At 35.3% G+C, this 15160-nt stretch overlaps 1 protein-coding gene and 1 non-coding gene across 15 annotated transcripts in view; one reads left to right on the top strand and one right to left on the bottom strand.

Moving 5' to 3' along the window:
• Window positions 1-15160, top strand: part of ERC1 (ELKS/RAB6-interacting/CAST family member 1) — a 515798-nt gene that overhangs the window by 263301 nt on the left and 237337 nt on the right. The gene's annotated exons all lie outside the window — the stretch shown is intronic.
• LOC120360796 (U6 spliceosomal RNA) lies at window positions 9826-9928 on the bottom strand. Its single transcript, XR_005577215.1, has one exon. It is a non-coding gene; the product is annotated as a U6 spliceosomal RNA (small nuclear RNA).

Below are 15160 nucleotides of genomic sequence, written 5' to 3' on the forward strand. Positions count from 1 at the left end.
TTTAAAATAAATTAAATAGAAATAAAAGAAGTTAGAAATTCTTGGAGAAATGACTCATTCCAGGATTGGAGCAAGAAACGTACAAGGTAAACCTAAATTAGTGGTTCTCAAACTTGGGTGCATTGGAGTTACATGGAGGGCTATTAGAAAAATAGATTGCTGTCTCCTGTCCCTAGGGGTTTTGATTCAGTAAGTTTGGGGAAAGCCCCAAGAATTTGTATTTCTAACAAGTTCCTAGGTGATGATAACATTTCTGGACCAGGGACTACATTTTGAAAAGCACTGCACTATAGCATCATGTGATATCAAAAATTAAGAACCTATCAGAGACTACTAGGGTCATAGAAGGATGGACAGAGAAGCAAGAATGAAGGGGCTATCATAGACCTAGGATAGACAGTTAGAGCCTAAGAAAGACTAACGGGTACAGTTGTTTAAAACAAATAAAGTATTTTTAAATCCAGAAACTTCATAATGAGACTATAAAAATAAATTGGAGATTGCTGGGGCACCAACACCCTAACATTGGGATTTACTTTTAAAATTCCAATGGTAGTGAGGGAAACATTCACCAGTTTTTGATAGTTTATTGAAGCTGAGTGATAGTGGCATGAGGTTTGTGATATTATTTTCCCTATACTTTTGCATGTTTGAAATTGTCCCTAATAAAATGCTGAAAAAGAAAGATATCACTTAACTGCTTGAAATTTACATGTCTCTAAAACGAGTCTTAAGACAGATTAAGACTTCACTCCTTGGCATTTAGTGTGTCTTTCAGTTCTGAACTAGCTTTTTAACCATATTTACATAGCCCTGGAATGGAGCACTTGACTCTGGCTTAGTTTCTTCTTCTTTTTTTTTTTTTTTTGAGATTGAGTCTGTCACCAGGCTGGAGTGCAGTGGCACGATTTCGGCTCACACACGATTTCGGCTCCCTGGTTCAGACGATTCTCCTGCCTCAGGAGTAGCTGGGATTACAGGCATGTGCCACCATGCCCAGCTAATTTTTGTATTTTTGGTAGAGACGGGGTTTCACTATGTTGGCCAGGATGTTCTCAATCTCCTGACTTCGTGATCCACCCACCTCAGGCTCCCAAAGTGCTGGGATTACAGGCGTGAGCCACTCCACCCAGCCAACTCTAGCTTAGTTTCTTAGCCAAACTCCTTATTTGTATTTTCCCTTTACTTGAGAAATATTTTCTGTATTTTCCAAGTAACTTTTTTTTTTCATATTTTTGCTTGAATTTCATGGAGTTGGTTTCTTCAGTTTTTAAACTGAAGGTAATATACTTTTGCTTTTGTTTAAAAAATTATAATTTTTAATTAACATACTAGAAAAATTAATCCATAGTATTTGTTTGTTTATATCCCGCTACAGTTTTTTAAACTTGAATTTTACTTACTTGTAGTAGCTATATGTATACATATACTCTTTTGTATCTTGCTTTTTAAAAACTTTATATTGTATCATTTAAACATTTCCAAGAGTTATATGTTTCATAATGATGCTTATACTTATTATTTTCAATTGGATCCAGAGTTCAGTAGCTTTGTACACACTCCTTTTTCTCTGGACATTTCTTAATTTTCAATTTTCCCAGAACAAATTTTTACAGATAAATTGTACCCAGTTTGGTGATTTTCTTTGGCAATTTCTCAGAGCAAACTTAATCAGTCAAAGTATATGAAGTGTTGTAGCTTTTCCCAAATTTCTATTACCAAAGGTGAGCTAATTTATAATACCCCAGCAATTTGCAGGCATTCTATTTTCTCGGTAGCCACTTTGGTTCTATTTAATTTTTTGTTCATTTAACACTCATATAATGATGTCTTCAAGTTGTTACATTTCATTTCTTCAGTGACACGTTTCATTTTTCACATGTAATGATTTATTATCTGAAATGTCTATGTCAAATTTTAATTACATATGCTACTTACCATGAGGATCTTTGTATGTCACTTACTTTGAATTGATTATGTTATAAATTACATTCAGAAATGATGATTTTATATATTTTTTATTTTTCAGTCATTTTTCTTTTGGAATTTATTAGATTTTGTTGTTAAACCTCTTTTCAAAAAAACTTTTAATTTGGAGCTTGAAGACTGTTTTTTCATTTAATCTCATTTGCAAAAGAGTGAAACATATTAGTTTCTTTTAGTTCTTTAGCTATGTGTATGTTTCTTGTAAATATTCATTGCTTTAATGCCTGTGGAATTTATTTGATATATCTTATAAAACATAAATTTAAAGTACTCTTTCTTTACCCTGATACCCAGTTCTCTTGGTAGCATTTAGTAAATAGTTATTCTTTAAAAAAATTTTTTAAATGTACCTAATCATATGCTGGATAATCACATAGAACTTCTAAACATAGAAATTTCCATTTTATTCTAGATTTATTGTTTTGGCTTTAATCCAATTCCTCCCCCTCCCCCTCCCCCTCCCCCTCCTCCTCCTCCTCCTCCTCCCTTTTCTTCTTCTATTTCTTCTTCTTCTTCTTCTTCTTCTTCTTCTTCTTCTTCTTCTTCTTCTTCTTCTTCTTCTTCTTCTTCCTCTTCTTCTCTTCTTCTATTTCTTCTTCTTCTTCTTCTTCCTCTTCCTCTTCCTCTTCTTCCTCTTCTTCTTTCTTCTTTCTTCCTTTCTTCCTTTCTTCTTTCTTCCTTTCTTCTTTCTTCCTTTCTTCTTTCTTCTTTTTCTCCTCCTCCTCCTCCCCCTACCCCTTTCCACCCTCCCTTCCCCCCTCCCTCCTTTCTCTCTTCCTCCTCCTCTTCTTTCTTCTTCTTTTTCCTCTTCCTCTTCTCCTCCTCCTCCTCCTCCTCCTCCTCCTCCTCCTCCTCCTCCTCCTCCCTCCTTTTCTTTCAAGACAGAGTCTTACTCTGTCCCCAAGGCTGGACTGCAGTGATCTCAGCTCACTGCAGCCTCCACCTCTCGGGTTCAAGTGATTCATCTGCCTCAGCCTCCCAAGAAGCTGGGATTACAGGCATAAGCCACCACACGTGGCTTATTTTTTTGTATTTTTAGTAGAGACGGGGTTTCACCATGTTGGCCAGGCTGGTCTTTAACTTCTGACCTCAGGTGATCCACCGGCCTAGGCCTCCCAAAGCACTGGGATTACAGGTGTGAGCCACCATGCCTGGCCTTTTTGCATTTCTTTTGTACTTTGTTTACAAAGTTAGTAGGTCATCTTCAACATCATTAACATTATCTCAAAACCTTTTTTCTAGATGAATTTATCATTTTTTTCAATAACCTTTGAAATATCATTTGAGTCTCTTTAGTTTGTTAAATTATACTAATAATATCTTATATTGTTTACTGAGAATAGCATGGAAAAAAATATTATTCCTTGTAATTTATTGAGTCATCTCCAGCCAGGAACTAAATTCATTCCTCTTTTATTCCTATGTATGTTTATTATTTATTATGTTAAAAATATTTAAGGAATATAAAATATTTTCTAAATAAATCTTATATCCAGATTACAACCAAATTATTAAAGATTTTTGGTAGGTCACAGAGAAGAAAAAGGTAAATGAAACTTCGAGCCATAAAAAAGATGAAAAAAAATTAGCAGATGCTCTGTAAGGTATTCACCTGTAAAATAATGTTTCTTCTTATGAAAACTGAGACAAATTCCTTACAGAGCTTCTGTCTTTAAAGGTTGTGAGCATTAATGAGATGATACATGTAAAAGCTTCTATAAGAGCAAATGTGAACAGGATTGGACTAGATAGTAGTAACATAACAGGTACAGTGGGCCCTCCATATCCATAGGTTCTGCATTTTTGGATTCAGCCAACCATGGATTGAAAATATAGAAAAAAACACCCAACTAAACAAAATAATACAACAATAAAAAATAAATAGAAACTAATACAGTATAGCAGCTATTTACATAGTGTTTACATTGTAATGGGTATTTGAAGAAATCTACAGATGATTTAAAATATATGCGAAGATGTGCATAGATTGTCTGCAAATAGTACAGCTTTTTATATCAGGGACTTGAACATCTGTGGATTTTCATATTCCAGGGGAGTCTTAGAATCAGATCTCAAAAGATACTGAGGTGCTACTCTAGGGATATAATGAAACATGAGAGATTCTGTAATTTTTTTGTAAAAGGGAGGCACTTACTTCATTAGGAGAGAACTTTTAATTTTTCCAATAGAATTATGTGAGAAATTTGCCTCATGTTACTTTATTTAGAGTAATGGTTCTCAATTAGGGCTCAATTTTGGCCCTACGGAATGTTTGTTAGTGTCTAGGGTTGTTTGCAACTTGAGGGGTGCTACTAGCATTGAGTGAGTTGAGTGCTGGCATGCTGCTAAATATCCTGTAATTCACAGGATAGCCCCCACAGCAAAGAATTATTCAACCCACATTGCAAGTAGTGCCGAGATTTGAAACCAGATTTAGCCACCCTTTGAACACCAGTTCTTTATCCAAAGTATTACTGTGGATGAAGTTTTCATGATTAGCTTTGGAAACCTAGTACATATGGTCATATTTATATTTTTTTCTATGTACAGCTAAGACCAATGCTTTTAAGTTAAAACTCTGTAGTGGAAGTGGCAGAGGACCAAATAATACTGCCTAGGCACATAGTTTTTGGGTGTCATATTCTAATTTGATGTGAAATAATGCTAGGAGAGTTGTGGTGAGTGAGTAATTTACATAAAATACACATTAACCATCACTTTCAGGCATATAATTCCAGATTGAAGTAAATATACCATGTAATTGAAGTATTCTGTATTATTGTTAAAGAAGACTGGGTGCTCTAGAAATATTTAATACTTGTCACACAATTGTAATCAGATGACTTTGGTTATATTTTTGGTGTGTCATAGAATAGTAGAATAGCGATTAATTGGGGCTTATTATTTTAAACATTTTTATCGAAATGTTTTGTGTTTTAAATTTCTGGCTGTCTGGATGATCTGTTGATATTTTCATGATATAGGAGAAGTAAGGGGAAACATTACTACCTTATTTCTGTTTCTTGAAGGAATTATTTTAGTATTTCTACTTTAGGTATAATAATAACTCTAGGATTAAAATATTCATTAAGTGTTAAGGGTTTTATAGTTAATGGTTTTGTTTTTTGTTTTTTGTTTTTTGTTTTTGAGTCACGGTCTTGGTCTGTCACCCAGCCAGGAATGCAGTGGCGCGATCTTAGCTCACCACAACCTCCTTCTCCTTGGTGCAAATGATTCTCGTGCCTCAGCCACCCAAGTAGCTGGGACTACAGGCATGTGCCAGCATGCCTGGCTAATTTTGTGTGTGTGTTTGTAGTAGAGACAGGGTTTCGCCGTGTTGGCCAGGCTGGTCCTGGCATCATGTGATCTGCCTGCCTCGGCTTCCCAAAGTGCTGGGATTACAGGTGTGAGCCAGCATGCCTAGCCTTATACTTAATGTTTTAAATTTTGTTGAATAGTTAATATTTAGTCTTTATCAGATCCCATTTTGGTATTCAAATATCAATTTTACTTTAATAAGCTCATAGTAAATGTATTTTATTTGTGAAGATTAACACTTAACCTGGAAGGTTCATTTTCACTTTTTGTTAATTCAGTAACTGCCAGTTGTGATGTGAAGTTCTTCATTGGCTTCACTCTTCTAGGTAGAAGTTACAGTTTGCCGGAGAGCAGTAGTACAACTTTTCTATTTTTTCTCTTTTTTTTTTTTTTTTTTTTGAGATGGAGTTTCGCTCTTGTTACCCAGGCTGGAGTGAAATGGCACGATCTCGACTCACCGCAACCTCCGCCTCCTGGGTTCAGGCAATTCTCCTGCCTCAGCCTCCTGAGTAGCTGGGATTACAGACACGCGCCACCATGCCCAGCTAATTTTTTGTATTTTTAGTAGAGACGGGGTTTCACCATGTTGACCAGGATGGTCTCGATCTCTCGACCTCATGATCCACCCGCCTCGGCCTCCCAAAGTGCTGGGATTACAGGCTTGAGCCACCGCGCCTGGCTTTTTTCTCTTTTTTAACTTTGAAACAATAAAATACATTTTTAACAGTACACACATGCACATACAAATAAACCATGTAAATAATACTTATAAAATGATCATCTCAAAAAATTAGAATATCGTTGACCTCCCAGAAATCATATATATATTCCTTTGCAATCATTTTTATCTTCTGTTCGTCCAGAAATTACTATTTTGACTTTTCTTTTTTGCTTTTCTTATGACCTGCGCATATATCAAACAAAAAGTATAATTTAGTTTTGTATATTTTGTACTTCAATAAATGGAATTATTATATTTATTTTTTCACTTCTTTTGTTGACCATTATTTGTGAGATTCATTTTTATTAGTTGTATGTAGCATTTACTCCTTTATTGTCCTTGTACTGTGTTTTTTATTTAATTCAGAATTTCATTTTATATTGAAAGTGTTCTGAAAGAACAACTTCATTTCTTTACAATTATCCATTCTTTGAATACTTCAGATAGTACCAAAAGTATTCCTTTTGGCAGAAAGTGAGTTTGCGGTTACTTTGTTTTTGTTTTGGGTTTAACACATTAAAAACATTCTGTTTAGATTAAACCAGCTGTCTTACATGTGAAATGAAAATGATACCTGAAAAATTGAGAGAATCTAAGGATGTCAGAAATTCTAATCACTTTTTGTCATTTATCATGGTCTTAGATATGAATACTCTTCTGTATGTCACATTGCCACTCAATTGTATCCTATTTGTACCTTTGTGTTTTGGACAGTTAATTGCTGTGATTTGTAGTAACTTGTCTCACACTTTTTGGAATCAGAAGCCTCTTTACATTTAAATGTTATTAAAGTTCCCAAAGTGTGTTTTTTTTCTTTCTTTTTTTAAAGAGAGACCGAGTCTTGCTATGTTACCCAGTCTGGTCTTGAACTCCTGGCCTCAAGTGATCCTCCTACCTTGGTCTCCCATGCTGGGATTATAGGCATGAGCCACTGCACTGGGCTTCAAAGTGATTTTTTAATATAGGTTACATATCATATACATGTGCAGAGCTTTTGACCCAACTATCCCATGTCTAGATTTATACGAATATTCATGTCCAAAAACACAAAAATACATATGTACAAGATAACTTATAACATTGGTGATTGCAAAATTTTGAAAACCTAATTGACTGTAGATAGGAGAGTGCTAAATTCACTATGGTGAATCTACACAAAAGAGACTGGCAGCTTTAAAAATGAAATGAAATATTTGAGAAAAAAAAGATAGTATTTTAATGATGGAATGAAATATATATCCATGAGTTTATACTAATATAAATAAGTAATCAAATATAAAAATAAATGGCATATAGGCAGACAGCTTTTTCTTATGGAAGAATTTCAATTAATAAATATAGATGGAAATAGACCAAAAGAAAATCACCATGAGACAAACTGATGGTTGTGAAAATTCGTTTGTGAAAGTTTGAGGTTAAACATGACTTTCATAGTCTCAAAATGTTTTCCCCAAGATGTTTATTTATTTAAACAGAAGACTATAACTTTTCAGTAAAGAAACCTACTGAAGAGGACCTTAACAAAGTGTTTAGAGTTAACATTACCAGTAATAAAGAGACATTGACATCATGAACCCTTGATATAATGCACTGAGAGGGACACAGTATCATTTCTGTGTTATTCTTTCCAAAAATGCGTAATAAGAAAATGCCAGACAGACCCAAATTCTGAGACATTTTACAAAATAACTCAGCAGTACACTTTAAATATGTCAAGATGATGAAAGACAAGGAAAGACAGCAGTTTCAGATAGATTTGAGGGGAAATATTAACTAAATGAATTGTGGGATCTTGGATTAAAGCAGATTTCAGAAAAAGGGACAGAATTAGCTGGGCATAGTGGTACATACCTGTAGTACCAGCTACTTAGGAGGCTGAAGACGGAGGATCACATGAGCCCAGGAGTTTGAGGGTTGTGGTAAGCCCTGTTTGTGCCACTGCACTTCAGCCTATGGGGCAGAGTGAGACCCTGTCTCAAAAAAAAAAAAAAAAAAAAAGAAAAGCCAGAAAGGACATTAGTGGAAAAACAACAAAAGTATGATTCTCGATTTGGTTAATAGTAGTGTAAATGTTAATTCCTAATTTTGTTTGTTTTACTATGGTTATGTAAGCTGTTAACATTGGAGGATCCTGGATAAGGTAGACGGGCTCTGCGGTTTTTTGCAGCTTTTCTATATGTCTGTAATTAGTTCAGAATAAAAATTTTATTTAAGAAATTTATATATCTCAGCATTTTTAATCACCCACTTCACTTCCCAATCCCTTTGAAATAAGTATGCTTTTGAATTTAAAAAGTCTTACTACCAAAATTAGCACTACAGGATAGTTAGCACAGGCTTTTTCCCTGTACCATTCCTAAATTTGTAATGCAGATATTATGTTCTCCATCTTGACTTCCTAAACCCATAGTTTAATTAAGAATGTAGCTCATCAAGTTGATCATTCTAAAGATTCGACTCAAATCCTCAAGCCATGATGATGTAATATGACTGTTAGTAGAGTTATACCTAGACCTAGAGATGAACTTAGCATAGAAGGTTTAATTTTACTCATTTTTAGACATACTTGAGATGTCTTTCATTTTTTCAATATAAATTTATTGAATACTTTATAAGTGTCAGGCACTGTTGCTAATCATTGGTTATATGGTACTGAAAAGACATGTTCTCCACCCTTCTGGAGCATGTTGTCTCTTAGAGAAACAATAAAACTAAACAAATTAGTAATTATCAACCAGGATAAATACTACAAAGAAATAAAGAGAATACTGTGATAGATGATGGGGGAGGGAAATATGTTGGGCAACAAATTTAGGTAGTGACATCAGAGGAGTTCTTCCAAAGGATATAACATTGAGATCTGAAAAAGCCATATAAAAAGTGGAGGAAACGGTGTTTAAAATGGAGGTTATCCACAAGGCAATGAAAAGCTAGGCATTATCAAGGTAGAGAATAGGTAAGGATCAGATCAAAAGGGACTTTGTAGGCCGTGATAAGAAGTTTAGATTTTATAAGTAGTGAAACATTCTACGTAAAAAATTGACAGGATCTGATTTGCATTTTCAGGATACTGTTTGTTTGCAATATTTGGAGAATGGTTGGAGTAGGACAAGAGTCATTATAAAGAAAGTGTTTGCTCACTATTTATTTCATGCCTTTTTTTTGTGCTGTGCAGTTTTCTATGCTAGAAGTAGTAATATTGCACAAGACAAACAAGCTCCTTACTCTCAAGATCTCACATTCTGGTAAGGGCTCTGTGAGAACTGAGGAGAGAGGTTTTTATTTATATTAAAACAAATTTTTTTAGAGACAGTCTCTGTCATTCAGGCTAGAGTTCAGTGGCATGTTCATAGTTCACTGCAGCCTCAAAGTCCTGGACTTAAGTGATTCTCCTGCCTCAGCCTCTGGGGTAGCTGGGACTACAGGTGTTTGCCACTATACCTGGCTAATTTTTTTTTTCTTTTGATGATGATGAAATAAGAATATTTAATGGCACGGAATGATATGTACACTCAAAGGTTCAATGTTTTCAAAACATATCCAGCACTTATGGTTGCCTGTGCAGAGTAAAAAGGTAGAAAGGTGTAACAGAGAATAATTTTTACAATTTATAAAGTTTAATGCAATTGAGAAAGGTTTCTATAAAAATTGTTAAAATATTTTCGAGGGCAAATGCTTAACTTTGCATAGCAATGTTTCAGTTACCTGGAATGCCCTCCCTACTTTCTTCCAAGCAAATTTTATGAAGCACTAAGCTCAGTGGCTCTGCTCCAAGTGCCAGCAAAGTGAACAACCCAGTTAAAAATGTGGAACGCTTCACGAATTTGCGTGTCATCCTTGCACAGGGGCCATGCTAATCTTCTCTGTATTGTTCCAATTTTAGTATGTGTGCTGCCGAAGCAATTACTAATTTTTTTTTAAGTAGAGACTGAGTCTTGCTATGTTGCCCAGGCTGGATTTGAACTCCTGGCCTCAAGCAGTCCTTCTGCCTTGGCCTCCAAAGTGCATGGATTATACTTTGCATTACTTACTATAACTTTTTTTCTGCTGGACGTCAAAAGATGTGTTATAGTACAGTTACAATAATTTCAGTTATAGTAATTGCTACACACAGAACTGAATCAGGTAAATTCTAGCAACATCAAGAACTTTTCTTGTTGTTTTAATTTTTTTTTTTTTTTTTTTTTTTTTTAAGACGTAGTTTCACCATGTTGGTCAGGCTGGTCTTGAACTCCCAACCTCAGGTGATCTGCCCACCTTGGCCTCCAAAGTGCTTGGATTACAGGTGTTAGCCACCATGCCCGGCCAAAAACTTTTCAAATAAAACATGTAGAAGCATAGTCTTAGCTGATTTGACTGTTGGTGATTTGAGGATTAAAAAAAGCTTTCTCTTGAAAGCCTACCCATCTTCTAAGGGTCAGATACTTTTTCTTGTGATGCCTGCCTAAATCCTCACAGTTGGAATTAGTCATACCTTCTGCCATAATTTCATTAGTTTCTGCTTTGATTTTGGGACTTATTTTATATTACTTGATATGATATACTAATTATGTGCTGGTTCCTTCACATACTTGAGTTTGGGAATCCTGTCTTGGTACTTCACATATAGTTAGTACTTCATAAATGTTTATTGATTTTGTTATCTGTAGATGTCAAGAACTTTCAGTCACATGCATTTTAGCCTGGTCTCTTAGTCTATTTGGGCTGCTATAGCAAAATACTGTATACTGACTAGTTTGTAAACAATAGAAATTTATTTCTCACATTTCTAAGCCTGGAAAGTTGAAGATCAAGGAACCAGCAGATTTGGTGTCTGGTACAAGCCCACTATCTGGTTCATACATGGCACCTTCTTTGTTGTGTCCTCCCATGGTGGAAGGAGCAAAGCTCTCTGTGGTCTCTTTTATAAGGGCATTAATGCCATTCATGAGGGCTTTGCTCTCATGACCTAATGACTTCCCAAAAGCTCCACCTCCTAATACCATCACATTGGTGATTCGATTTCAACATATGAATTTTGGGGACACAGAAAATTCTGATTCTGACTCTGATCTGATCTGATCTGATCTGATTCAGATCATTGCCCTTGGTATTTGGAGTCTCCTATTAAATCAAGCTAAGTGTTTTTAACCTCATCTTTACGTAAGATGCTCACCTGCATGGCTTCTCTGTTTTACACAAGGTGACAACAGTGTTGGTGTTCTTTGAATATAACATATTGTTTTCCTAATGTATACTCTTCTACTTAGGCAGAATCTTTTTCCTGTGGATTTCCAGTTTTACTAAATAAAGATTCTGCCTTAAGATTAACCTTTGTTCATGAATTCTCCTTGAACTTGTTACTGTCTTATCCATTGTTCCTTAGCCTGTATGTTGAATCATGCTTTATTGTTTTTTTTTTTTTTTTTTTTTTTTTTTTTTGAGACAGAGTTTCGCTCTTGTTACCCAGGCTGGAGTGCAATGGCGCGATCTCGGCTCACCGCAACCTCCGCCTCCTGGGTTCAGGCAATTCTCCTGCCTCAGCCTCCTGAGTAGCTGGGATTACAGGCACGCGCCGCCATGCCCAGCTAATTTTTTCGTATTTTTAGTAGAGACGGGGTTTCACCATGTTGACCAGGATGGTCTCGATCTCTTGACCTCGTGATCCACCCGCCTCAGCCTCCCAAAGTGCTGGGATTACAGGCTTGAGCCACCGCGCCCGGCTCGCTTTATTGTTTTTATACTTTCCAATACACATTGTTTTATAATTGCCTCTGTGTGATTTAACCAATTTAATTTTCCCTTCTCAACTAGTTTATATCTGCCATAAGTGAAGAATTACTTTAAAATTTCTTTTTAGTCTCTCTTAAACATTGTTTTACATAGGTTTTGTTAATTATAGCTGTACTTACTGAGTTATAAATAATAACATTTAATTTAAAGTTTTTTGAAACTGAATGATACTCAGTTCAGCATCCTAATAAATATTCTCTAAAATTCCATAGCTTATTCTTTAAGAGCCTTATACGTTTTAACAAAGGGAATGCCGTCTTCCTTTATTTGAGAATATTAATTCTTTGAGCAGTAACACTCAGATATACCTTTCCACAAGGCTGTAAGTTTTAGTCCATGCTAATAATGCAAAGTAGAGTGGACTGAAAGGAGGCTCTTATCAATAGTGGTTTGGGGCTTTGTTTTTCTTTATAACAAAGATAAGTATCTGAATTTAACCTTGAAAGAGGCTGCTGTGAGAGAGATTAATGGAACTGCTAAAAGAATGCTGTGGTGCTGAGTCAGCTCTAGGGAGACCAATGAATATTAAGAATAAAGTTCAAAGAAAGTGAAAAAAATAGAAATAGAGATGGGGAAAATCAGCTTTACATATATTTAAGCATATTCTCTTCTTAGCTATATAGTCAATGAAACATTTGTGTTTTTCTCTGAGATTTAATTTAACTCTGTCTACAAAAAAAGTTTCTTCATTTTGATAAGACATTTTTTTCCTTTCTCAAATAAACACTGCTTATTCTTCATTTTTAGATTTGCCAGGGGGATAATTATTTAAGGAAACCTTTCTTAAAAATTAATATTGACATCTTTTTAGAAATACTATTTCTAGAAATAATATGTGGTTTGTCACATGCTAGATATATCTAGTATGTTAAGGTTCTTGTTTTTGCAAAGATAAAGTTTGGTTTTCTGTTTCTAGAACTTCTCCTTCACCTGTTTAAATGTTTAATCCTGTGTCATTTCTTCCTTTTTAATAAAAAGTTTTTCTTAGTAAAACAGGGCTTTTTCTATATAGACTATTGTCATATGTGAGTTTTTATGGTGTTCTTAATGAATATTAGAATAACAGATTATAACGGAAGAAAAGTATGCATATAAATCAGCATCTGTTTTTACATCCCTGTGGATAGTTGCTGAAATTACACATGAATATTCTCTTTTACTGCAGGTGAAGCACCTATACAAATTGTTAGTTATGTGTGCAACTTTTAAAAACTCCCATCTCAAAGTGGGTCACTTTTTACCATTTAGAAAAATAGCAAAACAGGGCTTAATATTATTTTTTTAAAACTCTGCAGTGTTTGAAGTGGACTGTATAGTACTTTTCCCTCTGACCAAATGTCAGTTCAATTTGATAGCAGTGAAATTTATTGAAAGTCTGTTTATTGACAGGGCTAATGTGCTATCCATAAAATAATGAATAAAATTATTTTAGGCACTAAAATTATTAAATAGTGAACTACTGAGTTCTCACTTTAGTGAAATGGTTTACTCCTTGCCTTTGTGTTTGAGCTCTTCTTGGTTGCGTTCAGAAGAAGTTGCCAATAAGATTATTTTTTTCGGGCCGGGCGTGGTGGCTCAAGCCTGTAACCCCAGCACTTTGGGAGGCCAAGGCGGGTGGATCACGAGGTCAAGAGATCAAGACCATCCTGGTCAACATGGTGAAACCCCATCTCTACTAAAAATACAAAAATTAGCTGGGCGTGGTGGCGCGTGCCTGTAATCCCAGCTACTCAGGAGGCTGAGGCAGGAGAATTGCCTGAACCCAGGAGGCGGAGGTTGCGGTGAGCCGAGATCGTGCCATTGTACTCCAGCCTGGGTAACAAGAGCGAAACTCCGTCTCAAAAAAAAAAAAAATCATTTTTTTCTTAACTTTTATTTTTATTTTTAATTATAATGGCTACCTAATAGTTATTATACATATTTACAAGGTACATGTGATATTTTGATACAAGCATGCAATGTGTAATGATCAAATCAGGATAATTAAGGTACTCATCACCTCAAGCATATCATTTCTCTGTTAGGAACATTCTACTTTTTTAGGTATTTTAACATATACAACAAAGTGTTGTTAATTATACTTGTCTTATGCCACTGAATACTAGTTCTTTTGTTTTTATTTATTTATTTTTGAGACAGTCTTACTGTGTTCCCTAGGCTGGAGTGCAGTGGCACGATCTCAGCTCACAGCAACCTCTGCCTCTTGAGTTCAAGCAATTACCTGCCTCAGCCTTCCAAGTAGCTGAAATTACAGGCACCTGCCTCCATGCCCGGCTAATTTTTTTTTTTTTTTTTTTTTAAATAGAAATGGGGTTTCACATCTTCCCCAGGCAGGTCTTGAACTCCTTACCTCATGATCCACCCAACTCGGCCTCCCAAAGTGCTGGGATTACAGGCTTGAGCCACTGCACCCGGCCTAGTCCTTTTATTTTTTTAAGAGACCAGAAGCAGGTATGCAAATAGTCCATTTTCTATGACCTCAGTGGCAAAGGTCAACCTCTTATGGACCACATCATTTGTCTGTTATTTTAAGGAAAAGTTATTTTTGGGATTTTTTTGGTAAAGATTTTGAAAACATCTGCTTGTTCATTTTATAAGCATTACAGATCAAGGATTTATAGTGCCCTAGGATTAGGTAAACCCCATGTCCTTGCCCAAGTTTCTTATACTCAGCTACCATGATTTTCAAGATGAGAACCCCCAGTCTATATGGGATATTTGTACTATATGCTCTGTAAAATTTCTTGTTATAAAGCATCATTTTTATTTGTGTATTTTTTCTGTTTCTTTGATGAAATAAATCTGCTTTTGACTTTGGATTTTAACAATTGAGGTTATAACAGAGCACCACTCTAACTGAGGAGAGATATTTGAGGGGTTTTAAAGAGAAGAGGGAAGAGAATATTTTTAAATTTTAATCCACAGTAGTGCCTTAAAGTAGTTGGTGTGTAACTAAATTCTGTCTTTATATTATGCTAGCTTTCTTTTCTTAAAATTGACTTCATGAATGCATCTGGCTTCAATTTTTTTTTTTTTCACACAAAACATCTGAGAAGTTGGTAAATGAATTCTGACATGTTGAATGATTTTAATAAAATCTTCTGCATGTGTATATATGCTTAGGGAATGGGGAAGCGGGAGGCAGAATAAGCAGTGGGGTCGAGGGTAATAAAGAATTACTGTCTCTTTACATTAAGGATAATGTATAACAGTTAACATTAATATCTTTCAGAACAGGTTAAAGTCTATCTGGTAAGTGGTGTTTACTCCCAAGGAAGCAGCTCTTAATATTAATTCAAATAAATGACTTCCATTACCTTGTCAGAGTGAGAGTTGGGAGAGGGAGGAGAGAATGTGGGAGAT

This window comes from Saimiri boliviensis, chromosome 7 (assembly GCF_048565385.1).
Source record: "Saimiri boliviensis isolate mSaiBol1 chromosome 7, mSaiBol1.pri, whole genome shotgun sequence".
In the NCBI taxonomy this organism is placed as follows: domain Eukaryota; kingdom Metazoa; phylum Chordata; class Mammalia; order Primates; family Cebidae; genus Saimiri; species Saimiri boliviensis.